The sequence below is a fragment of the Triturus cristatus genome, chromosome 2_2 (assembly GCF_964204655.1).
Source record: "Triturus cristatus chromosome 2_2, aTriCri1.1, whole genome shotgun sequence".
Lineage (NCBI taxonomy): Eukaryota > Metazoa > Chordata > Amphibia > Caudata > Salamandridae > Triturus > Triturus cristatus.
The window spans coordinates 923,877,082-923,902,810 of NC_140582.1; the positions used below are offsets into that span (position 1 = coordinate 923,877,082).

At 44.7% G+C, this 25,729-nt stretch overlaps 1 protein-coding gene across 1 annotated transcript in view; it reads right to left on the reverse strand.

Annotated features, from left to right (window-relative positions):
* The window catches only part of PI4K2B (phosphatidylinositol 4-kinase type 2 beta), a 337,341-nt gene that overhangs the window by 70,277 nt on the left and 241,335 nt on the right, over window positions 1-25,729 (reverse strand). The gene's annotated exons all lie outside the window — the stretch shown is intronic.

A 25,729-nucleotide genomic window follows, 5' to 3' on the forward strand; every position in this document is an offset into this window, starting at 1 on the left:
ACAGAGATGGTTGAGAAAAAATAAAACACGGTTTATGGGTTCTGGTGGAGATTAATTTACCTGGATCACACTAACAACTAAATATTCACACTACCTTCACTTACATTGCAAGAGCAGCAAAAAGTATATTATTTCCATAGGAAACATGAAATTAGCCCCTCTTGCACTAGACTAGTGGGATTATGGTACCATGTGATTTTAACACTAGCAATGTCACTCCTATAAACGCCAGCAGACCTCCAATTCTTATGGGTAGCTCCTGGGAAATCTAGTTTTTATACAGGACACAATCCAAGGAGACCAGTCCTTTAAAATTCAATCTCTAGGAAATCCTCTTCTTATTCTGTTCTCCTGAGACGAGAAAGCCGATTTCAGACATTGATAATTCTGCTCCGTGAGGAAGAAGTTTATGTAAGGACAGCCCAACGACTTGATATACATCTTCATCACCATGCAGTTCATCTGCCCTACGAGTGGAGAAGTGTCAGTTAAGGCCATCTTGAATGTTTGCTTCCCCCCAAATATATTATGTGAATGTGTCACTTCCTGTTCAAATACAAACATTTCCTTGGAGAAAAGTGATCCCGCTTAAAGAACTCTTCTCCATACTTAAGTCGCTGTCTTCTCTCGAATGTGTGTCTGCTACTGTCACTTCGACCATTGTAAACTGCAACAACATAGCCACCTTCTTTGCCTCGAAAGTGGCTATGATTTATGATACCCTTCCTACCGAGCCCCAGAAGGCATGTTATCTACCAGCTATGGTCAACCTCAAGGGGCTGGTCAGTCTCGCCAACCCCTCCCTTGGTTGAAGTGCATGCTCTCTTCCTTCAGATCAAATCGGGTTCCCCTCTTGACCCAGCTCTACCCAAAATTCTACGCTTAAGCTTAGCAGCTATTCTTCCTCACCTTAAAAAATTGATTACCATGTCCCTCAATTTAGGTCTAGTTCCCAAGAAATGGAAGGATGCTCCCCATTCGCAAAAAACTCTAGATTCTTCGTTCCTAAAAAATCTTAGAACTATCGCTGTTCTTCCATTCTTTGCAACAATTTTTGAAAAATATGTGAATAATTTGCTAATACACTTTATTGAATCCACTGACCTGCTCCATACCTCCCAATTGAATCAGCCCTACTTCTTGCGGGGGAAACTCTGAGAAAGAACGAGAAAAAAGGTCAGAATTCTGCCCCGATATTGCTCAATCTGAGCGCTGCTGTTGACACAGTCTCCCACGGCCTCCTTCCTAGGTTAGGGGACTGCGGTGTTGGCCGCATGGCGCTCAAATGGTTTGCTTCCTTTCTATGGGACCGTAGCATCCAGGTCACCCAGAAGTCTTGTGTATCTGAGATTCTTACTCTACCACAGGGAGTTCCGCAAGGCTCTATTCTCAGCCCCACTTTGTTTAATATATACATCCGCCCCTTAGCAGAGATCACTAACGGACACAAGGTGAAATTAGTGTTGTACGTTGAGGACACTTAATGGTCATGCTCTCGCAGTCTGAAGGTGAATTAGCTAAGCAATTTAAATCTTGCCTGTCCGAAGTCACCACCCGGATGGCCTACAGCTGTCTGAAATTAAAGGCCAACAAAACGGAAACCGTGATAGTGGGAAAAAGCCCCCTCGAATTGAAAATCGGCCTCGTGGCCAGACACCCTTGGCCAGCTCCCGGAATCCAAACCTAAAGTAAAAAAACCTAGGTGTGGTTTAAGTCTAAACTCCTCTTTAAAAAAACAGATCAGTAGTTTCGCTGGACAATGTTTTGGCACTCTTAAGACCCATAGGAAAACACTCGATCTACTCCCGCTGGAGTCAAGGAAAACTATTGTTCATGCCTTAGTAAAGTCACAGCTTGATTATTGCAACATCTTATATCTGGGAGCCACCAAGGGCAACCTGAATAAGTTTCAAAGAGTCCAAAATGCAGCAGCTCGCCTGGTACTTAACCTTCCTAGAAGATCATCTGTATCAGCTGCTCTGGCCCAACTTCACTGGCTTCCAATGGTAAAAATAATTAGTGTCAAAGCCATGTGCTTCTGTCACAGAATTCTCTCCCTGCAAGGTCTCAAATATCTTCACTCCTTGTTCCAACCTTATGCCCCTTCCTGTGATCTTAGATCCTTCACAGGCAAGCTAGCCCGGGTGCCCCTGGCAAACAGAGCCAGACTAGGGGCATGTTCTTTTGCCTTTCTGGCCTCTAAAGCCTGGAATTCTCTACCACCATATTGGAGAGCAGAAACCTCTGAGAAATGTTTAAGAAGAAAACCGAAAACCTGGCTGTTCTGCCCCCCCTGCCCCCCCATTTATTTCATACTCTGTGCCTCCACCTCCATTTGCTTACTCGATATCTCAGCATTTTGCAGGTCTTTGGTCTTAGCGCGGGAACACACCATTCCAGGGTAACCGGGTGCTTTATCAATCACTTATTATTATTAAGGCTTACATTATCAAGGGACACGTTCTGAGGTGAAAAGAGACCACAAACCCATGGCAATCTCTCCCAGGCAGTACGGAGACAAGCAAGTTAAATGAATTTATTGACTGTACAATTAATTAAAATCATTACAGTAAAAACAATCGACATATAGAAAGTTAGAAAGACTAAAATGGTTAAAACTACAGTTTGTTTGATAAATGTACCACCCCACCCCCCAGGCACCTGCTCGGTCAGCCAGCACCTGGGTTTGTAGTCAGTCGTGTGCCCTTGCTCAAGTTTGTGGAGCCCCCAATGATCCATAAAAATAATCTACTTAAAAAGTCAATAAGGTGTTCACCTTGGCACTTCGATTAGAGACTATGAAATAGCACAATCTTAATAGGGCGGATGAAGAGGGGCAAGAGCCTCAGTGCTTGTTGGGGGTCAGACTGCTTTCTTCCGCTGGGTTTGCAGTGCTCGTCACCAACATTTGATTGTATTCATTAGCAACCTTTAGGGAGATCCGGATCGGATGCATGAATTTCCCCAATCTTGCTAGGGTAGTCGTGTTTGTTGTGGAGAAGCATAAGGCTGACCCTTCACTACAAGACTTTACTCCATTAGTGATACAAATCGGGCACAGGAGCCGCCGGAGTTCGTTACTGAGGTTGGGGCAGCAGCATAGGAGGTGCAATCAAGATTCCCTCATGTAGGAGCACAATCTACAATTTGTGATTACCCCCCTGCGGGCCCATGCGGGGTTAAAATCGGCAATTCCTAGAGTGATTAGTCTCATGAGAAGTATTCTGCTTCGGGCTTGTGGTGTGAGGGCCTTGCTTAGGTAGGGTTGTGCTTTACCTACCATGTAGGAGTTGTTCAGTGGGTCTAAGTGGGGGCTTGAGCGGAGAGACTTGAAGTCAAGATCAAAAGATATTTCGCACTCTTGTCTATCGCTTTTTTACAAGCGTTCAGTGGAATTTCCAACAACGATATACTCTCTTCCTTGATCTTTAGTAAGTTGATAGCTTTGCCAAGGCTGGTGTGCCAGGCCGAGAGTGGCCCCTCGAATATAACTCTCAATTGATGTCTTAGAGAATTGACTGGGGCCCTTAGAATCGTTAGATATAACTTTATGATCTCCCCCTGGCACATCAAGTCTGGCCTCGCCAAACCTAGCTCCAATCTTAGCCTTGAATTCCTAGTTGACCTCGGAATGAGGAGAACTGATTTATATGCTTTGGCTTGGGCTGAGTTGAGGAGGGCGTCCTGTGACCCAGGGAAGGCCAGGAGGCCATAACTAATGGCTGGGAGCAATTTCGCTTTTAGGACGGTCAATATTGGTCCAGCAGAAGGACTTATCAGGTGTTGGCTCAGTTGCTTTAACAGGTGGGTAACCTTGTTGACCTTGGAGGTCTGCTGTTTCAGGTAGACGTTCGCCTGGGCCTGTTCCGAGAGCCAAACCCCTCGGTAGTTCTATAAAGCCACTGTGCGAATTTGCAAGTTTCCGATTAGCCACTGTGCTTTCCTTTTCAGATGGTAGCTCCCAAAGATGATGACCTTGGTCTTCCCCTGGTTGACGGTCAAGCTGTTGTCGTTATTAAAGCTATTCAGTGCATTTAGGGCTCTTTGTAGGCCCACCTTTGTGTGGTCCATTATAGCTGTGTCGTGGTCGTATTGTAACACCGGCAAACTCACTCTTCCAAGCCTTGGTGCTACTAGGCTGGCTCCTTTCAGGGCGTCACCCAAATCCGCGATGTACAGGTTAAAAAGGATGGGGGCCAACACACATCCTCGTTTCAGCCCATTGTTCGTTGTTATTTTGGGGGACACTGTGACGGCGCTTGTTTTAACCCGCACCCAAGTGTCTTCATATAACGATCTAATTGCCTTCAGGAGATTTGGTGGAATGCCCCCAGTTTTCCAATTTCCACCATAGTCTTCTGTGTATAACTTTGTCGAAGGATGTGCTATAATTGATAAAGCAGAAGATTGGAGGGTTTTTCTTCTTTGCTGCCTGGGCTGATCGGTGCGCTACCGCCAGTACATTGTCCATGGTCGAAGACTGACCTAAAGCCAGTCTGATCGAAGGGAATGATACTTTTTTCTTCAGCCCAAGTCTACAGGTCCACCAGTGGGAGGGGGCATAGGCCTTGGTTTCAAGATCAAGCAGGGCAATGAGCTTGTATTTTGATGGCTTTAAGCGATCACCTTTTTTAAACATAGGGACCAATAGGGAGCCCCTCCAAGAATCAGGGGTTTTAGCTGTTGAGAAGGTGTAGTTGTAAAGAGGAGTTAGAACTGTTGCCCAGAAGTCAGGGGCCTTTTTGAGGACCGGTGCAGGTATCCAGTTGGGCCCCGGGGGCCCAGTCGTTCTTTATGTTCTTACGGGTCTTGATGACCATTTGAAGGTTTATCTGGGCTGGTGATGTGCACTGCTCCTTAGCCCAGGCTCTCTGTCCCATGGGGGAGTTGCCATGGCTGGGAGTCGCTTCTCCTGGCGTGGTACTAGTTTGCTGAATTTCTCACCCCGCGGCTGATCTCTTCTGAGCTGCCTTCACGTAGATCAGCCAGTCTAGCTCTGCTACCCCGTTTTCTCTTAGGACTCCTCTGCTGCTCAGCTGATTCATAGGTCTCCATAGTCCTGATGGATTCTTCTGCTTGAGCAGGGAGAAGACTTTGAGCCATTCCCTCTCTATGTGGGCTTTTTTGTGTTCCCACAATTTCTTCCTTAAGGTAGCCTTCAGTGATGCGACCGAAGGGCCCTCCGTTTGTCTGCCCCTCTTTTCTTTGTTACAAGGGCCTCACGCAGGGCCCATTTACTTTCACGTATGTCTTTGGTTGGGCAAGCGCATCCAACAGTAGGTTGCACTTTGGACCTGGGGCATTGTGACTGGGGGTGTGCCATCTTTGCTTGTAGGTCCTCTACAATTTTCTCCCTGTCCTTTGTGGGTGAGAGTGGCGTTGACAGGCTCCTTTCCTGTTTCTGATCCAACCAGGTTTGGAGCTTCTTGCCTATCTTATCGACCCATTTGATCCTCCTCAGGACTCTGTTTTTCGTCCCCTCTTGACTCTCCGATGGCGTGGAGAATACAGCTCTTAATGGCCTGTGATCGCTTTCCATCCTATCCTCGACTACAAAGTCTTCCAAACTGGCCGCCATTGCTTCACTGACCATGATATAGTCGATTCTTGAGATGTCCCGGAAGGTAGGTTGGGGGTGCCAAGAATTAGAGCGTGCTTCTTTCAATGCATGGGTTGTGGTCACTTTAGGATTATTGAGGAGGTCGTAAAGGGGTGCAGCCCAGCCCAACCCCGGGGAGGGGGTTTGGCTTTATCAAGATCCTTCAATTTGAAGTCCCAAACTAGGATCACCTGGTGAGAATTGTATTTATTTAAAAGGTCATCTAATTTCTATGCCAGTCCCTTCATATGGTCTTTCATGGTGGTCTGCGCCGGGCTGATATAGCAGTTTATTATCAGAATGCACAGTGGATGTAAATTGAGATTCAGGCCTCCGATCTGTAGAGCTTGCAACCCGGATAAGTTCAGATTGAGATCTGTAGCCGCGAGGCTGCTTGCATGTTTTATAAAAACTGCTATACCGCCAGATGGACGGCCAAAGAGATTCATTTTGTTGCTGGAACATAATGTTTGTGGTACCCTGCCAGTGGAGTGCTAGTCAAAGCCTAAGTCTCTTGAAAGCAGAGTATGTCTCCAATTTCCAGGAACTGCTTCAGGTTTTCATTTTCATTGATTTTACTGATCCCTGCAATGTTCCATGAGACAAGCAAGTTAGCAATATTTTCAAGGTTGTGGGCATTAGATGGGTAACCAAGTGTGTGCATCTACCAATGGAAATAGCCTAACTGTTTAATTCTTTTTACTGAATTACATAGAAAAATACAAATATAAATTGATAAAAGCAGACGTTAGATCCATATCAAAAATATATAAGATACATAATTTCATCTATTTGCTGCACTGTACATTTATTCTTATACATTTCCAGTATAAAACTTTTATACTAATATAATAATAATAACAATGGTAATAAAACTAAAACAAAGTATCATACTTCACATTCCTTAAACATGAACACATGGTGTACAAATTTACTAAGTGCTTCATCTTTAACACAATATGATCTTTCTAAGATGTATATATGTTAATCTTATTCAGCCTTTCAGACCTCATCGAGGGAGGGGGTCAAAAGGAATGCAGGAACTATTGGGCCTTAGCTGTGGGGTTGCGGTTCATCTGCCTCCAGTGTCCAAGGGTCAATCCTACTATGGCTAGGCAAACTGGTCCAAAAACAACCCCTTCAACACTGGACTCTCAATATTAGCAATGGCGAGAGGTAATCGGCTTCTTAGGGAGGTAGTGTGGGAGGTGCTTCAAGTTCAGAGTTCATACAGCACTCGGCAGCACAACAATTGATTGTGCGACCTAATGCTCATCATTAGTAAACAAAAAGATGTACTTTTACCACACTCCCAAAACTCAATTGTACAACACAGATATCTCATTGGCGCTGGGCCACTGTATACAAGGATCGTTAATTCCTCCTCCCTTTTTACCAACATCCCCCTAATCTTTCTTTATCTTACTATTGCAAAGCTCAGGCCACGATAGAGACTCGCAACATGCGCCACTCTCTCCTACCCTCTTCTAGGAGGAGACACTCTGCCTGCGAGTGCCTTCAGGGCAAGGCTGCAGAAGCAGTAGCAGAGGCCGCTGCACAGTCCGTGCAGGCTTCAGCATCATAGAAGGCCTCCAGCTAGTCGCAGTCCTGAAGCACAGATAAAGTTGGGCAGTAAAATGCAGGGTCAGAGGTCGCTGGGGCCACTGTTGGGTACTTTGTGGGCACAGAAATCAAGCTTGGCTCACAAAAACAGTACAACACACTTAAGTTCAGTTAGTTGTAGCAGCTGCACCATCCACTCCAGCACAACTTCAGGATAGTTCCATGGTGCAATATGCTTGGGCAAAAGAGACTAAATTCCGGGCAATACAGCATGAAGTTCACTTTCCCGAGCCTCAGCTCCAGGGTCAGCTACTTTTGTTAGCCCTGGATGCTCACACCTACTGCACGCTTTGTGCACTCCTTTCCTCTCTCAGGCAGATCACCTTTCAGGCACTTCTGTATAAGATACAACATTTTCTTCCAGGTCAGGCTCCAGGTGTTGTTCTCCCACACCTCAGGGAAGCTGGCTGTCAGGCAGATACCAGCTCCGATTGCACAGCTGTACTCTGCGAAGCACTCCTTCAATGGTCAAAGAGAAGTTGGAAGTAGACCAACAAGTTTGTCAGCACCCCACTTTTAAAGTAAAAGCAAACATAGGATGTGGATTCTCGGTCTGCACTCTCAGAACTGGCTAGGATTGGTTCTTCTTTCAGGTGTTTGTTCCAGGCGGTCTTCCAAACTCAGCCTTTGTGCAGAGAACTGCTCCTCATTACGCATCTTTAACTTGGCTACCTACTACACAGGCACAAAGAGATGAGTTATCTGCACCTGACTATCAACAACCACTCTAAACAGTGATCAGGAAAGAAAGAAAAGGCTGGCCCCTGCTAAAGGCCTTTTAACCCTAAACATTCCAGGGTGCACCCCGTCCATCTGCCAAATGGCACAACTCCGGAAGACAAATCAGCAGACCCTCACAACAAAATGACCTAAATCGAATTTCAAAAAGGTGCCCCATCTCCTCTTTCACCACTTCAGTGTCTAGGTTTCCTCCCTCCAGCTTCAGGATTGTCACAATGCACTTTCAATCTCATAGAAAACCACCATAACTACATCTTGCGCACATGGATAGCCCAGGGACTTCCAAAATGTAACCCACAGACTATTACTAGTTCACTCAAACACAATGCATCACTCAGGCTACGCACAAATATTCACACGCATAACATGTACTGTGATGTTAGCCCTAAATCCTTGGTAAGAGTATAATAGCGGAACTTTACGAAAGCAGAACAGCAGGTATCCCGCCACTACCGCTCTACATGTGGAACCCATGAAAAGGAAAGACTTCCACTGTCCAACGAATGAGGGAATTGGTGTGCCTGTCTGGGCCCAGGACCTCACTGATGTCTAAGAATAGGCCTAGGCCTTCTAGCAAGCACTACAATAGCATGAGGCAAAGGACAAAATCAGAAACCAGGAAAAACAAATATGCCTAGTAGGGCACTCAGGCCAGGAGAATGACACCATACGGGGACATTCCTGCCCCAACAGTCAAATGGTGAATTATGGGAGTGTTTCAGATTTCCACAAGCTAGTTTTCAAAGATTTGGCTGCCAGCAATCAAACATACATTGGTTGTCATCTACAGTTATGCTGCCCACAAACCTGGCGCAGTCTATCACGGCAGTACGAGGATTGAGAACCAATTTGCATCAGATATAATTACCCACATAATGGAATCTCTACCACCACCTTTCCACAGCGTGATATAGTCAGTATATAGGCTCCCAGTCACAAACCTTACCTTTATTACAACTGGGGCACTGGTTCAATATATTAACATTACACTCGTGCAAAAGCGCTGGTGTTAAAAATACCACCCAGGAAGAAACATGTGAAAGTTAACTCCTCTGATTAAAATGAGATTATATCTGCAATTTTTTTGCTGAATGGTTTAGGTATCATCCTCGTATCATCATCCATCTTGTATTTGTCAAATATAAGATTTATATGTATATTCACAGCTGAATATTGAAGAACATTTTTTTACGTCAACACCCAATATGCTTATATGCACAATTCTTTGGAGTACAATTTCTCCACTACCTCGAATAAAGCGTCTCTGATGCAGTTGTGCAGTATAGTGTATGCGTGTGCTCTAGCGGCATAAGAAGAAAAACAGCCCTTTGTGTGGTTATTTTTGCTCAATTGTCTCCCACTGCTGAATAAATATTTGACTAACAAAATCTTCCACTGTGAACAACCCTGTTTCCATCTAATAAATTAAATGTGGGGGAAAATGGACTTCGGTTAATTAGAAACAGTTTAACTACTGAATCGTTTAGAAGATGCCTAGCAGTGGTATTAGAGAAATGATACTAAGCGGTTTCCTTGATCAAGTTCAATGGCTGTTTTCATACAAAAAACAGGTACTCCGAAATGCATGCTCACGTAGAAAAAGTGCCCTGCATCCAAGTTACGTAGCTTGCCTTTTGAGAGAAATAAATGCGTATGCACATTGTAACATTACTAATCCCAATAGACGTAGTCCCACTTTTGTGATAGAGCAATTTTTAGGATACATTTAATTATTATGTGACGTGAACTAGAGGCAGAGGCCTCTGGCCTGGTTTCCATGCTGCACAAATTGTGAGAACTCTCCACACGAACAAGCTCTTGTTGAGTTGGCTAGCATTTGTACACATGATAATGCTGCATCAAAGGGAAGGGGAGCACATACAACATGTATTGCACAGCTGCAGAACGGCAACTTACAAGTCCTCATTTTATTAGAAAATGAAACCCATGAAGCTACTTGCTGCAAAGGTAAACTGCGTACAGCAGAGATCACATTAACTGTGAATGAACTTGGACAATGAACTTGGACACACAGGACGGCAGACATTCTTCAACATTGTGAGAATTTAAATGAAGGCAGGGCTATCGAGTGGCTTCACTGCCACGTCTGGAAAGTCTGGCCCAATAGGGAGGAGACACAGGCGGACAACAGACAAACATAGGGCTAGGCAGTTGTGGAAACCGGGAAGTCTGGAGCAGAATGTGAGAGAGCAGCTGAAGTAGGAGGAAACTTGTGAGGTGACGCAGAGGAGATCAGAAGGGCGGGTTACTGAATTTCCAAGAAATACCTTTTCCTACGCCTTTCCACAGACCGAGGCATCTGGTTTGACTAAGTCTGGCTTTAATGTTTAATGTTGCACATTAAAGCCAGACCTGGCATTGCAAATTCTTGTTTTAATGTATTTTTGCAATGAGCCATCATTTTTTGTGTGCAAACATATGCACTCTAACTTTAGATGGCAACACTTTCACTTAAAAAAAAAAAAAAAAAAAACACATTTAATGCCTATTTTGCATTTCTTTTAAAAAAAACAGACAGGCTTTGCCAATGTTCCTTTTCGAATTTGCTATGAATTCACTGCCTTTCCTCTTCTCGAGTTAGGCAAAAAAAAAAACAGTCTTTTTAAATGGTTGGCAATAATTACATATCATATAAGCAAATTGGAATGAAACCTGAAAAGGAGGTCACAAGCAAAGCGATTCTGAAGAGTGACTGATTAAAAAAAAACACGTTTCTCTTTTAGTGGCCACGCTAGCGATAGCAGAGCAGGTTGAGCACCTGTTGATGTGATGTACATGCAGATCATGTGTTTGGATCCAAACTAACAACAACCAACCCATTTTTCTTACATCCCCATTTTTTGCTAACTGTACAAGGGTGCGGCACGCGTGCTTAGTTTACAGCTGTTATGTTATCTGAGCTTATATAGCGCACAGCTGCCTCAGCGCTGCCAGTGTCAGAAGGATCAGGGCTAAGAAACAAAACCGGTAGAATCCAGGAAGATACAAAAGGACAAAAAGCGACTAGGCAGAGGGAAAGAGAAAAGTTTTGATAGCTTTCCTAAAGTCCAGCAGGCGATCCATACTACGGATCTGGGGAGGCAAGGAATTCCATAGCTTGGCTGCCAAGCAACGAAAGGATCGACCCCGGCCCGAAGGCGCTTCACACGGGGGACTCTAACCAGATGTTGTTGCAAAGAGCGCAGCTGGCGAGTTGGAACATATGGGGCTAGCAGGTTAACTAGGAGGCTGGGCGACGCAAGCTTCAAGATCTTAAAAGATAAGCAGAGAGCCTTAAATTGGATCTGCTTGGCCATGGGCAGCCAATTTAACCTCCTGATGGCACCAGAGGAGGGGCAATTAACCGGAAGCCCCAGCATGGCTCTAGCGGCAGCATTTTGAACACGCTGCACTCGCATGACCTCAGCCTGATTAGCCCCAAGAAGGAGCGAACTAGCATAGTCTAGTCTAGATAGTGGCGAGTAGACGGGTCAAAGAACCTCAGCAGAGGCCTAAGTCCTCGGAGGAGGCCGAAACAAGTACCAGCAACCTTTTTTGTGTGATCTTTTAAACTGAGGGTAGAATCCATCCATACCCCCAGGTTCTTGACCACTGACTAAGGGGTGGGAGTACTCCCAAGAGCAGTAGGCCACCATTGCTCATTCCAGCAACTCCTGTCCTTCCCCACCAGCAATACCTCAGTTTTACTTGCGTTCAACTGGAGGCAGTTTGTAGTCATCCATTCTGCAACGTCGGCCAGGCCACTACCAAACCTAGACGCATCCTGCGTGGAACCCTCAGAAAGGACCACCACCAGCTGCGTATCATCTGCATACGAGACCATGGTGAGACCCATATTCCTGGCCACCGCTGCAAGAGGCTGAACATGAACATATAAATTAAACAATACAGGACTCAACGCAGAGCCCTGAGGTACCCCCTGCCCGATGGAATGAGCCTGGGAGAGAAACGGGGGGAGCCGACACTCGGAATGATCTGTCAGAAACGATCTGAACCATTCTAGCGCTAGGCCCACCACACCAGCTTCCCCCAGACGCTGTAGCAGAATCCCATGCAAAACCGTGTCAAATGCGGCACTCAGATTGAGCAAGATCAGTGCTGCCGTGTGACCGGAATCGAGAATGGTCCGCACATGTTCTGTCACAGCCAGGAGAGCTGTCTCCGTGCTGTGACCGGAGCGGAAACAGTTCTGAGAGGGATCCAAGATGTTATTATTCAGGGACCTCATTAATATGTTATAAACATGAGCCTCAGAAATCTTAGCTACCCAAAGAAGGAGGGATATTGGCCGAAAGTGTTCCAGTTTTGCCGGGTCAAGTGAAGGTTTAAGTATAGGAGATACCCTCACCTGTTTCCACGGCCCAGGGACCCCAGCTGTAGAAAAAGTAGTGTTAACAACCTGGCACAGAGAGGCCAGGAGGAAGGAAAGTGAGACCTTGAACTGGGAAGGTTTTAAAGGATCGGCCGGAGAGCCGGATTTAATTTTCCTACTCAATAGAGTAAACTCTTCCTGCGTGATACTGGGAATTGCTACCAAAGATTGTAGTGTAGGAGATCCACAGAGCAGCAGGAGGAGACCCTTGCGGGAAGGACCGATAGATAGTGTCCACTTTATCGACCAAGAATTGCCAGGTCTTCACACTGTTGCTCAGATGTAATCACGGAAGTAGAGGAGTTTTTCCTTACTCTGAGATCTTTGAGAATCTTAAAAATACATTTGGCTGAATTAGGGCTTAGCTTAATTTCATTGGCATAATAGGCCGCTCGGACAGTACAAATGGTTCTATGATAGTTTTTAATAGCGGCCTGTTCACAGGTTCTCGTGCACAGGGGTTTCTAGCCAAACAACCGCTTAGTGAGGGGAAGGCATCTGAAGTCAACCGGAAGTTCCGCAAATCTGTGGGAGGCAGCCAACTTGTTACCAGTGAGTTGGGCGCAATCAATAGTTTCTTGGGCGTGCCAATAATGTAAGAATGTCATGAAGAATTAGCCCAGCAATATTTTTTATGTGTGGCTCTTAACTCCGTATACTTAGTTTTGTGTGCTCAAAGACATTTTAAAATGAGAATAAAAACACAGAGCGATACACGATTTAATTTGATCAAAGACATTTGAGACCGGTGGAAAAACTCTATATGCACAGTCTTTTAAACAAGAAGCGCGAGCAAAAAGGACACTGAGAGGGCGGAGCGAGTGAGTGGCCGGGACTTGTGGGCGAGGAGAGAGGCACACACGTGCGCTTGGGAGAGCAGTCTTCACTTTTCCAGCACTGCACTCGTGCTTGTGGCGCGCCGCTGCTCGCTCCCGCAAGGTGGATGCCGCCACAAGCACGAGTGCATTGCTTGAAAAGTGAAGACCGATGGCTAAAGGCCCTCATAGAGCCACGCATGCGCACTGCCTAGGCAAGACCTAAAAAACAAAATGCCATGGTAATCTATTTCTAGCAGGGCTGCAGTGCACAGTCTCTTTCGCAGGCCAATCATAAGGTTCTAACAAAGAGAACACACATTCATTTATTCCAAAACTACAGTGCATACACCTTAGCGATCAGATTATATAGAGGATTCCTTGAGTGCATGTGATCCTGTGAGCCCACTCCATATTGTATGATATATCGGATGCAAACATTTGCATAGATACAACAATATCCATTAGAGTGTGATTAAAAACTGAATATCTACACTGTGGGATTACAGCAGTCAAATAGGTGTAGATTTTCTTCTGGATAAACCTGAATCTATTTTGGAAACGTGATTTGTTTGAATGATTTTGGTTTTGTGGTTTACCGCCTGCAGCAACTGAAAGGCACAGAACTACAATGTGCGATTAAACATTTGAAAGGATATGGTTTCACAGCTGGAATGAGTCCCAGCTATTTTAAGGGCAAACTGGCATCAATTCCCCTACATCTTGTACGCTCAGAGCTATATAGGATGTTTTAAGCATTGCCTAAACAAATCCAAACAAAAAGGGAAAATACACATTAAAAAACTAACCAATTGCATGCAAATCAATCAAAATTCATACATAGCTTACGATTATAACATATGTATTTCATGATACACATTTTAAGAGTTTTTTTTTTTTTTTTTTTTTTTTTTTTTTAATAGCAAGAGCACCCAATCCTACCAGTAAAGGGCAAACTGCTATTCAAGTTTTGGCATTGAATGCCTATATTGACTTATTTTTCGGCATGTAATTAAACATACTAAATGTTTATATTGCAAACGTTTCTGGCTCCGCAAACGATCAGACAAACTGAAAATAATTCTATAAGTTTAAACATATGGATCTTTGTGGTGGAGTCTCAGACTTGGCAGACGTAATTATCCTTCAGCTGTCAGCAAATGTAAGCACCAAACAGTGTAGCAGACAGCCCATAAACTCATTAGAGCTTGTTTGCAACCACATAATACAGACACTTTCAATTTGCTTACATAAATTAGCATGGAGAGAACACAGAATAATTGCAAAAAGATAAAAAGCGGGAGCACACATTAAATAATAACCTACATACTAGGAAGAGAGACAATACCATCCAGCGAGGAGCCTTGACCTCATTGATTCAAGGTGCTGTACTGAAGCTTTATCTAATGCATTTTCAGATGCTCTAATCTTATGATCTCTCATAGGTTTTTGATTATTGCTCATTTGTAATGATGGAGGGAGAACTTATGCTATGGAATTATAGAGCAAAACTTCCCTTTTAGAAGTACCAATTGTGTAGCCTCCCAATAATGTGTACTTTTGGAGTAAGACAGGAGCTTGCTCTAAGTTTATGGCTGCTTCTGCCGTCTTGTATAAAACAGGTCAATAGCATACAACTGGAACTTTGGGCATTCCACTATAAATCATTTAATCTAACCTGCCTGTCGGTTTGAGATAGCAGGAGTTTGAAAGAATAATGCAAATAAAAACTGGGACAGTGAACAACCCTGGCAGGAGATGCCCGTGCTCTACTTAATAGTTCTTTGCAGTTGGGTAAGGTTCCCTAGGTAGGAAACATACCACCATAGTTGTGCTTCTAAAAAAGCCACTATTGGATCCCTCTAAGCTGGAAATCTTCAGGCCTATTTCACTACCCCCCTTTTTAGGTCTTGCGGGCGTTGCAGGCGCTTTGCTCTGCGAGAGAGCTTGTGAAAGGGACTCGAAGCCCCACCCCTCATTTCCATTGGCTGGCATCACCGTTTATGCTAAACGGTGGCCTGCCATTGGAAATGAGGGTTTTTTGTAGATGCCCTTTCGCCTGTGATCTGGACTGGGTCGCCTGCTTTGCTGCCGTCGCAAAGCACTTTATCTTTATGGGGCCATGTGTTTCTAATTAGGTGCGTTTCGTTTTCGTGTCTTTTAAACTGCAGTCTTAATTATGCTTTCTGAGCTGCCTTTCCCCGTGGCTGCTGGCTCTGTGATGTTAGAACTCAACTGTAATAAGTTATTTCAGTTGAGTGGATGTGTCATTTTGTTATTATTGGCAACTAGGTGCGTCACCAGTCGTCTGTAATAAGAAAATTAAAGAGTATATTTTTTGCGGGATTCCACGTATTATAATAATTATAATGAGTTCGGCAAGATGCGTGGAACCTTACCCTGGTCTTTGATTGGTTGGATTATACCAGCTATAGCCCATGTATATTAAACAGCCACTTAAAGTGGTTATATGAGCACAAGGCCTTGCACAATTGAATAATACATTTGCAGAAGTATAGGTGTTCAGGGAGATGAACCCCATTGCTCTTTCGTGTTAGAGGTATTATTATTTATTGACTATTGATTTTGGAAATGATCGTGTAGCCTGTCAGCTTCTTCGGTGCGTTAGGTGAGAATGTGTTTGCAAAATTTGATTCATAGGGGTGGGAGTCTACAATAAGGAACCTTATAGACATTTGATTAGTCTTGAGAGAGGTTTGCGGTTGGGAGGAGAGCTGGGGGCTGTCACCGGAAGTGCCATTGTTTGTTTTACAGGTAGGTAGGTGCCTTCAAGGGATTTGTTTAGCAATTAATTTGTGTAATTCCAACAATGAATGAAATGTAGGTTCTTAGCACGTTTTATATTCTTTAATAGGTTCAATGTAACTGGAAAAGAGTTACAGATAATGCGAATGTATCACCACATATCAACCCAAGTACAATGAATGAATAAAAAGGAGGAGAAAGAAAAAGATAAAGTCAGGTGTATAAGTGTTTAAAAGGTTGACCCCTTTATATCTTTACCGCACAGATGTCCGCAGTGGAAGCATAATCCCGGATAAGCAACCACAGATTTGTTCGTGGGTGTCTATATAACCGCTTAAACTCCTGACTCTTTAACTACGATCTAATGAAGTAATAGCTACTGATTTAAGACTCAACAGAGCCCTTTAAGACTGACATCACAACATTTGTGGATTATTGAAGCCATCGGCTCATCTGAGCGATTTGGCTTAGAGTCGAGATATAAAGGGGTCAACCTTTTAAATAATTTTGTCCTGAGGATGGTCTTGTTAAAGAAAGTTTAGAGACCGAAACGTCGACTCTCACACTGTTTTCCATCGAAAAATTATTTTACTTTGGTTAAAAAGTGTTTGATAAATGTGAAAGTGAAGGCATGAAGAATTGATTAATTTCCTTCCTTTGTATGAATACTTGTTGCTATTTGAAGTACCCTTTTTTGTATTTTGAATATAAATTCAATTTTTACGTATACACCTGACTTTATCTTTTTCTTTCTCCTCCTTTTTATTCATTCATTGTACTTAGGTTGATATGTGGTGATACATTTGCATTATCTGTAACTCCTTTCCAGTTACATTGAACCTATTAAAGAATATAAAACGTGCTAAGTAATAACAACTGTAGGAATTTAATCAACCTACATTTCATTCATTGTTGGAATTACACAAATTAATTGCTAAACAAATCCCTTGAAGGCACCTACCTACCTGTTTATTCATATTTGCCCGAGCCCTCAAGGGTATATTGGGTTGTCCACTGTGTTTACTCTATTGTTTGTTTTACGTCTGGTGTGAGTTGTTATGGTGTTTCAGGGTTGGTATTCCGTTGTGTCTCTGGGTCGTTTCAATAGGAAGGCCACACACACCTGTGCAGCACGTGCATGGAGTGGATTCCAGTCAGGCCCTGCTGCCGGTGTGTCTCTGCCGAGCTGTAAAGCGCGCGCCTTGTGCTCGTGGGAGCCTGACTCCTGACCTTCACACTGGGCCTGCGGAGTCAGTTAACACGTGATGGGAAATCACTCAACGTGTTCCCTGTGTGCCTGGCATTTGAAGCCTCGGAGAAGCTGTCTGCTCCGATGCCCCTGATATTCCTGAAAAACACACACCGCTGCGTCGGGGATCTTTCCTGCAGCTGTGAGTCGGGATGCTCGATTTATGCACGTGGAGCCTTCGGACGGTATTCGTATGCGGCGGCACTCTGCAGATGAAAGGCAAGGGGGATAGGGGGGCGAAGGTACTCACTCTTACAGTCAGTAAATACAAACTTCAAAAATTCCTGATCGAAATGAAGGTTTTGTTACCCAACCAAAATGGAGAACGAAGTAATTACACAGAGAAAGTGTTTTCGTTAGACCACATATTGGAATTCAAAAAGTGAAAGTAGTCATACATTCTCACGAGGGCAGCGGTTTTTTTAAATGGAGTAAAAAGCTTCACAGTTACTCCCCACAAAGTTGATTTTTGAAACAAACACCTGAAAAGATGAAATGAGTCTGCGTAGGTTAAAATAATTTGAGTATTAACGAAGTAGACATCTCCAGACCTGCAGCACAGCTGAGTTCCATTGTTCGACAGGAAACCGATTTAAAACGTACAGTGAGGTTGGCCTGTAAAATCAGGAAATGTGTCCACGCTTCTGCTGCACCTAGGTCCCTTCACTGACATCCTGTGAAGCAGCGTGTAAGTTTTAAGGCACTCCCATTAACCACACACTGCCACCCGATGAAGTATGCGACCCATCCAAAAATGGGCTTCATCGCCCCCACATAGTGTTATCAAGCGGCATATAAATGCTAGAGCACAAAACAGGTCTTCTCATCCGGACTGATCTCAATGACATGAATGATTCTCAGCTGAATGATTTTTTTTTTGAAACCGTTTCATTGTTTTTCAAGAAATACATCTTACCATTACAGTGAGATATCTACAACATCCACATATAGGTTTCAGGCTTTTTAAAACGTTGTACAGCGGGTGGTAATTTTCAAGACAGACAATGTATAACATTACTTCATGAAATATACATCTCAGCAATCGCATCCCTGCCTATTTAAGGATTCGGCTACGAATCCCGTATGTAGTACACCCGGTATCCCACCCCATCTCGTGAAACATGTGAGCTGTCACCGCTAAAAGAAACATTAAACTAAACTGCTTACAAACTTCCCACCCCCCAGTCCTATATCTGCTCAAGTATTCCACATATATTTCGTGTTCTACAGCTTGAGGCTCTTGATAAAGCTATGCACTACAATAACACATCTCAGGTCGGGGCATTCGGGAAAGTACCTCCTCAGTGTATGTTCTACTGTGTGCCATTAAGGGTGTTGTACTGTTGTGCGTCTACAGCTTTGAGTGCCTCCATCATAACATCCCAGTCCAGCGCTATAGGTACCTTTCGTAGGCCTCTAATCTCTTCACGGCATAAAGCCGCGCTCTCCGCACCGCCCCGCCCCACTGGAGCAGTTCACTGTACCAGGCGCGAGTCATAGGCGGCTTCCTAGACTTCCATCGCATAGTGATGGCACGTATCGCTAACATTAGAGCCAAATCAACAAAACGATAACTTACTTTATGCTTGGACCTGTGTTTGTGCATGCCTAATATACATTCCTCCACTGAATTGTGTACCTCACGGTGCTTGGTCATACTAATAATGTGTCGAACAGCATCCTAGAACCCTCGTAATTTTGGACATGCCCATACCATGTGCAGGAGGCCAGCCCCCTCCAGTAGGCATCTCGGGCAGGAGTGCTGTGTCTGTGGGAACATTTTGTCCAATTTATGGGGGGGATGGAGAGGGGGATGAGGTAAGCCCTGTGTAAAACCATGGTTTGAATAAATTTAAATTTGCATTCCTGGGTATCTTTGTGGGGTGTTCGACCATAGCCGTCCATTACTTCTCCTCCAAGTCCTTCCCTCAAGTCCTCCACCCACGCCACTCGTAGTGGGGACAGCCCAGTTTCAGCATGGGACCGTATCCCTGTATATAGCCGTTTAATCAGGTGGCTACCTCTTACCATATAATACAGCATCTTGACCAGGTCATGCGAGGGAGGAGGGGGGGGGGGGGGGGGTTGGGGGGGGGGGGGCTCCTGTCTCTGAGGCCCAGTGAGTTTTTACATATTGTAGCAAGGTGGCATGTAGTAAATATAAGTGCGCGGGGGCTCCAGTTTCATTTACAAAATTGTCATGGTCCAACAGTGTCCCGGCTCCAAACAGGTCTGCCACCGTGGTGATCTCCACTTCCAGCCACGGTGTTATTCGTCGTGTAGTTATGTGGCCATCCGTCACCGGGATTCCCCAATAATGGGATGTTGCCTGCATAAGCGGAGGATGCACCTTGTATATTGCAGAGCTGCTTTCCAGCATTGTAGCGCTGTGTGTAGCAGAGGGAGGGGGGAGGAGGGGAGACACCTGGGGGTCTTACTATTCGGCAACAACAGGGCATGTAAGGTTCTCCTATCTATGTCTTTATCTGTGAGCCCTCTCTCTTGCAGGTTGCGCACAGCAGTCCAATTGGACAGCCATTGCAACGGACATGCATAATAATATGCTCATAGGTCAGGAACCCTCAATCCACCCCTACGTGTACCCAGCTGCAGTTTAAGAGTAATGCGCCGCCTGGCAGAACCCCATATTAGGTCAATCAGTAAGGTATTCATCAGTTTGAAAGTAGTGTGTGGGATCATAAGAGGTAAGTTAGTGAAGTAATAAATCAGCTGCGGTAGGACCACCATTTTTGCTTTAGCCACCCTACCCATGATTGACAACGGTGACGTTGTCCAGAAAGCAACACTAGAGCGTAAGGCTCCGAGCGTCCTATGCAAGTTACCATCTAACATATCCATCTGTGTCCGGTAGACCTGGATATCCAGGTATTTAAATGTATGTCGTGCAACCTGGAGTCTGGTATCTCCAAACTTAATGGCAATGTGGCTTTCGTGCTTCTTGAAGAAAAAAACATGTGACTTTGCTGGATTAATGGCAAGGCCTGAGATTAGTTCAAAGTGATGAAACACCTCATGTAGCGGGTCCAGAGGCAAGCTGAGCTCTCCAAGATATAGAATAATATCATCTGCGTATGCAGAAAAAAGGTGTGTTGAGTTCCCCAATTTTATGCCCACGTTAGTGAGGTCCATACGCACTTTAAGCGCCAAGGGTTCCAGGGCCAAAATGAATACAAGGGGTGACAAGGGGCACTCCTGTGTCGTACCTCTATATATCGGGTATTCTGCTGAAATGTCACTGCCTGTGCGGGCCCTCGCCGTAGGAGCAGCATATAATAAACGAAACCAGTCAATATAGCCTGCTGGTATTCCAACTTTCTCCAGCGCACGGAACATATAGTCCCAGTGAATAGAGTCAAACGTTTGCCGCAGATCAAAGGATATACAGCCTGCATTGGCATGTCTACTCGGGGCTTCCGTCAGGCGATAGTGAAGCTTCCTGGTGTTTAGTGACGTGCTTCAGGCTGGTGGGAAGCCAGTCTGGTCGATATGGATCAGTTTAGTCAGGGAGGGCACTGATCTATCGGCCAGCACCTTACTGAGTATTTTGTACTCTGTGGTCAGCAATGACAGCGGGCGATAACTGGCTGTATCTGTAGGGTTATATAACAAAAGAGGAGGCACAGGGGGCTATTTAAGACAGGTCCAGCATACTTAGCCCAGGTATGAATTTAAAAGTACAAAGGTATGCTGTTCCTAGAGAGGCTGTTAAAGATTGTGGAAAAGTGTAAGTCAGGAGGAAGTATCTCCTTCTGGAAAAAGACCCTCACACATCCGGCAAACTAGCTGTCATGTATCGTCAGCAGGTGGCCCAGATGTCAAGTATCATCATCAGGTCTGCTCCGAATCGGGGCGGCGCTGCAATCCCCGATCGGCGACCTTAGAGGCGCCTTTTAGTGGAGATCTTTATTCCATTCATTGCCGGTTGGTGAGTGCAAGTGAGGGCCCTATTGTGATGTGCGTGTGAGACTAAGTGTGTTAAAAATAAGTAGTGGAGATCCTAGAAAACAAATTTTAATAAGAAAGGTCCCACTCTTAATTAAAAACAATAACATGCGTAATCTTCCAGTGAGGGTGTCTGAATTACGCTCTAGTGAATAGTGGTCAACATGTTTCTTGCATCGGTCAAGTTGGCCGCAATTCTTCAGGACCAGAAAGTTCACACACTTATTGGTAGTGGTAGCAACTAATACTTACCACCGATAGAGCACCCTAATAAGTGGTTACTTTAAGATATAAAATTATACGCCCTGGTATCCCGGGTCTCTGGTGTCAGCGAGATGGCGCTGAGAAAACACTGAAAAGTACAGTGTTCATGAACTTCATATTGCTTGCTGGTGGGTTCACATTAGCTCGAAATGTGTTATGTTCGTCGATGAGCTTTTTCTGAAATTTGTCGTCGTAAATAGAAGGCACGTCTTGAGGAAGACAACGGACGAAACTGCCACTGTATCTCTAGGGTCTCGTCCTGCTTTTGGGAGTGATATCACCAACGCCTGTGCCGTAGTAAGAGGTAAAGAACCCTTTTTTAGCGCGGTCTTGTATAATATTTCCAGTTGGCACACCAGGGAATCAGCATATGTAGCACAAAATTCTACTGGGAGGCCATCCAGTCCAGGGGTTTTATTAGGCGGGAGTCCCTTCATGGCTACCCTAATTTCAGACTGAGTAATGGGCCCCAATAATCCTTCTGGGCCTCCGCCGTGAGCTGTGGATATGGAAGGGTGGAGAAAAAAAAGTCTCCCTATGTACCTCCGTGCTGCTACTAGGTTTACTGTACAGCAAGGCGACATTTATGTCCCCCTGGGCAATGGCCTGGTCTCCTTCCAGGGTAATCACCTCATTTATGATAGCCGCAGGGGGAGTGTCCTGGATCTATCTGGCAAGCAATGTCCCAGTTTTATCTGCTTCAGTGTGGCTCAGCTGTGAATATTTTTTGCCATCTACAGCCTGGAGAGTTTCAAGCAATTCCGCATGGCTGATTCTAGCCTCCTGTAGCGCGGCACGCTTTACAACGTCAGTTATGGCCTTCTGTTCCAGTCTACCCATTTTGTGTTCTACCTCTAATAGGGAGTTATGTATTTCTTGTCGGGCACCTACTGTCGTACAGATTGCCTTACCCCTAATAACAGTCTTAAAGGCGTCCCACTCAATCAGCCTATTCGACGCGGTGTTACTATTCTCTGCGAAATAATGGGCAATACTGTCCAACATAGTAGCTCGGAACACTGAATCCTCCAATAATTGTGGCAACAGGCGCCAAGTGGGAACCAGGGTGGGAATCCTGCCCCAACTAAGTACAATCTCCAACGGGTTGTGATCGGAGAAAGTCTTCGCCAAGTATGTAGCCTGGGACACTTGCATCGCAATCCTATTAGAACAGTATATTCTGTCTATTCTCGTGTGAAGCACGTGAACATGGGAATAAAAAGAGTATTCTCTATGTGTAGGATGCGGCATCCTCCATGCGTCACATATTTCCCATCCTTCCGTCCAGCTACCTAGTGCCTTTGCTGTAATGATGTGCAGGTTTATTTTGTTGTCCTGCTCTCACTAGTTACTGCAGATACAGCATTCTCTGTACTCAACAGCAGGACTTGAACGCTTCTCTAAAAGAATACTACCCCCTTGAATGTTTTGTATGGTGCATCCCTTCTGCAAGTTTCTCTTTGCATGTAATGTGCACCTCAACCCATACTTTACCAACTTTTTCAAACCAGTTACTGTTTTTCCCACCTATCCGGTATGCCTAAACACAAAAGTAAAAAACATTGCCATTTACAATGCCAAAATAGCTCCCACTCCAAGATCTATTGCATTTCCAATGCTTGTTCTCAAAGGTGGCAGAGAAGCATGTTAACCAACAGCTCTCGATTATTATTGAGACAAAGAAACTTCTACATGGGACTCAATCGGGTTTCCGCCCACATTACAGTACAGAGTCTGCGTTACTACTTGCTTCGGAAGCCACCCAGCAAGGCGTTGATGGGGGCAACACTGCATCTTTGCTAATGTTAGACCTTAGCATAGCCTTCGATACAGTATCCCACTGCCTCCTATTTGAACGGCTATGGAACTGCGAAATTGGTTATAAGGCCCTATGGTGTCTTGTTTATTTCTTACACCTTCCAGGTGGCACAAAATCCTTTTCAACCAAAGGTTTTTCCGCTGCAGCAGTAGGTGCCTCAGGGCTCCTCGTTGAGTCCTACCATTTTCAATCTTTATATGCAACCCCCCCCCCCCCCCCCCCACCTGATATCATCGAGCGATATGGCTTAGAATTTTTCGTACACCGATATTACGCAGCTGATTATCACACTGTTCCAAGATGAAGCCAATAGGGTAGTTTTGTTAAGGTCCTGCTTTTCAGAGGAAGCTGAGTGATTGATTGATTTCAGCTTTATTTCGACAGAAATGTCAAAAAAAGCTATAAATAAAAATACATAGCTATGCTTTAAGAGAGAAAATACAAATATGCAGCATTATTGATTTACATAAATATTGATACAGTGAAGTGATCAGTTGAGCCCTTGATACAATAATGCATATATCTTATTCGAATTGTTAGAAAGACGGAACAATGGTAAGTACACAATTTAGTTTGCGTTGTCTGGTACATATTTGCCTTAAAAACCAGGATAACAAAAAACAGTCAATACTTCATCTTTATGGTGAAGCATTAGTATACTAAAAAGTCATTCGGTTTTCCTTGACATAGCAGTGGAGATTTAACAAATAAAGTGCTTGTGCATAATAATTCTAGCAACTTTAATGTTGTAGCCATAAAATTCTCATGGACCTAACTGATCTAATTTCGATTAAAACTATGCCTTTCTTGAGGGAGCTTGCCACCTTGTGAGCCACGCTTGTCCAAGAAATGTTGCTACGCAGCATGCAAAGAACAGCCTGGGGTCTGACCTGAGGATATGGAGTGCTGTGTGATGGTCCCGTGTGCCCAAATGCTGACAAAGTGGTTTTAGCCATTTGGCCCGTGATGTTTTATACGCCGGGCAAGCAAACATTAAATGGGCGATACTTTCTATTGGGGCCTTGCAACATGGGCAGTTTTTCCCCATTGCTTGTGCACCACTTAGCTGTCACCTCGCAAACAGGAAGGTATAAAACATTCGGTCTCTCGGTACCTTGATTATATCAAGGAAGGGCTCATATTATCTAGTTTGTTTGCCCACATTAGGTTTGCAGTTCTCTTGTTGATCTACCCATTCCTAATATAGGCGTTTGAATTCCTCTCTCCTCAGGAGTTACTGGCTGGCCCAGCAGCCATGAAGACCTATGGCTGACAACATGCTTTTAATGTCAAGGATCCAGCCTATTTTTCCACCGGTGTCTAGGCGGGGGTAGTCCCATAGGACGCGAGCTCGGGGGTCCACCTAATACGAGCCCAAAAAAGTACAGGGCATAACTTGGCTACATCACCTATTGACCGCCTACCCATATCCAGCAGTAAAGGGGTAAGGGGGACATATTTAGGTGCCATAACTAGGTCTCTTAGAAATGGGTGTTCTGACCTACAGAACTCATCGAGTTTGTCAAAACCCCAGACTTGTGCTCCATAGAGGGCAGAGCTAACTGCTTTTGTCGTATATTTGGAGGGCTGGAGCTACAGGGCTTGTGTGTGAAAGGCAATGTTCTTTCCCTATTACTCCAGCCACTTGTTTGTGTCCCATCAGCATCTTTGCTAGGTGGGGTCTCCAAGACATTTTATTGGAAATTCTTACACCTAGATAGTCAAAGGTGTCCACCTTTTCGAGTGGAACCCCACCTAGCAAAGGGCCGTTCCTGTATGACCTATGGCAGTTAAGGCCATGAATTTGGTTTTAGAACTATTTATGACCAGCCCCCCGATTGTCGCAGAAAAGTTGGAATTTATTGATGAGGCGCTATAACCCCGCCGGGGTCTTAGATATCAGCAGGGTGTCGTCCGCAATTGAATGGCATCGAGTTGGACTACCTGTTGTGTCCATCTTTTAACTAAAGGGAGGTCGAGTTGGGGAACTGCCCATCTTTTATCTTGGTCTTCTGTTCCTGTTAAATCCTCTATGGCCAGGTGTTTGTAGGTGCAAGTAAAATCTCCTGCAACTACTACTCTTGCGTGAGGTGAACAATTAGCTAAAAATTCGTCTAATGCTGAGATGGTGGTTGAGGGCCTACCTCCTTTTGTCTCTCTTGCATAGACATTTAAAGGTTTGATTTGGGGTCCACCCTTAGGTCCCCTGATACTTAGCCACAGGATATCTGGGCTTGGGCTTGTCTGGAGATTGATTCGGCAATCTAAGGCAATACTTATTCAAACAATTAAGCCCCCAGACGGGCGCCCTCTCCCGATGGAAGTTGCAGGTGAGTGGAAGCAGGTGTAACCAGCTTTGTATAGTGGGACCAAGCTCCACGTCTCCCGAAAGATACAAACATCAAAATCTCCCACAAATTCATTCCAATGAGGGAGCGAAATTTTGCTGTTTAAGTCCACCACGTTCCATGACACAATCTTCAGCTGTTGACTAGGT